This window comes from Arachis hypogaea, chromosome 13 (genome assembly GCF_003086295.3).
Source record: "Arachis hypogaea cultivar Tifrunner chromosome 13, arahy.Tifrunner.gnm2.J5K5, whole genome shotgun sequence".
NCBI lineage: Eukaryota > Viridiplantae > Streptophyta > Magnoliopsida > Fabales > Fabaceae > Arachis > Arachis hypogaea.
Window position 1 is genome coordinate 85,765,354 of NC_092048.1, and position 2,346 is coordinate 85,767,699.

The following is a 2,346-nucleotide window of genomic DNA, read 5'->3' on the forward strand; positions in this document are numbered from 1 at the left end:
CTTAACTGAATTCTTGCAGATATGTGATACTGTTAAGACTAATAGAGTAGATCCTGAAGTCTACAGGCTCATGCTTTTCCCTTTTGCTGTAAGAGACAGGGCTAGAATATGGTTGGACTCTCAACCTAAAGATAGCCTGAACTCTTGGGATAAGCTGGTCAAGGCTTTCTTAGCCAAGTTCTTTCCTCCTCAAAAGCTGAGCAAGCTTAGAGTGGATGTTCAAACCTTCAGACAGAAAGAAGGTGAATCCCTCTATGAAGCTTGGGAAAGATACAAACAGTTGACCAAAAAGTGTCCTTCTGACATGCTTTCAGAATGGACCATCCTGGATATATTCTATGATGGTTTATCTGAGCTATCAAAGATGTCACTGGACACTTCTGCAGGTGGATCCATTCACCTAAAGAAAACGCCTGTAGAAGCGCAAGAACTCATTGACATGGTTGCTAATAACCAGTTCATGTATACTTCTGAAAGGAATCCTGTGAATAATGGGACGCCTATGAAGAAGGGAGTTCTTGAAGTTGATACTCTGAATGCCATATTGGCTCAGAATAAAATATTGACTCAGCAAGTCAATATGATCTCTCAGAGTCTGAATGGAATGCAAGCTGCATCCAACAGTACTCAAGAGGCATCTTCTGAAGAAGAAGCTTATGATCCTGAGAACCCTGCAATAGCAGAGGTAAATTACTTAGGTGAACCTTATGGAAATACCTATAACTCATCATGGAGAAATTATCCAAATTTCTCATGGAAGGATCAAAAGCCTCAACATGGCTTTAATAATGGTGGAAGAAACAGGTTTAGCAATAATAAACTTTTTCCATCATCCACTCAGCAACAGACAAAGGACTCTAAACAAAATACTTCTAATTTGGCAAACTTAGTCTCTGATCTGTCTAAGGCCACTGTGAGTTTCATGAATGAAACAAGATCTTCCATTAGAAATCTGGAAGCACAAGTGGGCCAGCTGAGTAAAAGGATCACTGAAATCCCTCCTAGTACTCTCCCAAGCAATACAGAAGAAAATCCAAAAGGAGAGTGCAAGGCCATTGACATAAGCACCATGGCCAAACCCAAAGAGGGAGAGGAAGATGCAAATCCCAAGGAGGAAGACCTCCTGGGACGTCCAGTGATCAATAAGGAGCTTCCCTCTGAGGAACCAAAGGACTCTGAGGCTCATCTAGAGACCATAGAGATTCCATTGAACCTCTTTATGCCCTTCATGAGCTCTGATGAGTATTCCTCTTCTGAAGAGAATGAGGATGTTACTAAAGAGCAAACTGCCAAGTTTCTTGGTGCAATCATGAAGCTGAATGCCAAATTATTTGGCATTGATACTTGGGAAGTTGAACCTCCCTTGTTCATCAATGAACTAAGTGATCTGGATCAACTGACATTGCCTCAGAAGAGACAGGATCCTGGAAAGTTCATAATACCTTGTACCATAGGCACCATGATCTTTAAGGCTCTGTGTGACCTTGGTTCAGGAATAAACCTCATGCCCCTCTCTGTAATAGAGAAACTGGGAATCTATGGGGTGCAAGCTGCTAAAATCTCATTAGAGATGGCAGACAGTTCAAGAAAACAGGCTTATGGACAAGTAGAGGACGTGTTAGTAAAGGTTGAAGGCCTTTACATCCCTGCTGATTTCATAGTCCTGGATACTGGAAGGGAAGAGGATGAATCCATCATCCTAGGAAGACCTTTCCTGGCCACAGCAAGAGCTGTGATTGATGTTGACAGAGGTGAAATAGTCCTTCAATGGAATGAGAACTCCCTTGTGTTTAAAACTCAAGGATCTCCCTCTGCAACCATGGAGAGGAAGTAGAAAAAGCTTCTCTCAAAGCAGAGTCAACCAGAGCCCCCACAGTCAAACTCTAAGTTTGGTGTTGGGAGGCCACAACCAAACTCTAAGTTTGGTGTTGAACTCCCATATCCAAACTCTAAGTTTGGTGTTGGAGAGTCTCAACAAAGCTCTGCACATTTGTGAGGCTCCATGAGAGCCCACTGTCACGCTATTGACATTAAAGAAGCGCTTGTTGGGAGGCAACCCAATTTTTATTTATCTAACTATATTTTTCTTAGTTATATGTCTTTGTAGGTTCATGATCATGTGGAGTCACAAAATAAATATAAAAATTGAAAACAGAATCAAAAACAGCAGAAGAAAAATCACACCCTAGAGGAGCATCTGTCTGGCGTTCAGCGCCAGAACAGAGCATGGTTCTGGCACTGAACGCCCAAAATGGGCAGCTTCTGGGCGCTGGTTCTGGCGTTCAACGCCAGAAATGGCACACAAATGGGCGTTGAATGCCCAAAATGGCCACCAACCTGGCGCTG

General features: G+C 42.7%; 1 non-coding gene across 1 annotated transcript; it reads right to left on the minus strand.

Moving 5' to 3' along the window:
• Window positions 1–202: 202 nt before the first annotated feature.
• On the minus strand, window positions 203–310 carry LOC112739179 (small nucleolar RNA R71). The gene has a single exon (XR_003170116.1). It is a non-coding gene; the product is annotated as a small nucleolar RNA R71 (small nucleolar RNA).
• Window positions 311–2,346: the final 2,036 nt, after the last annotated feature.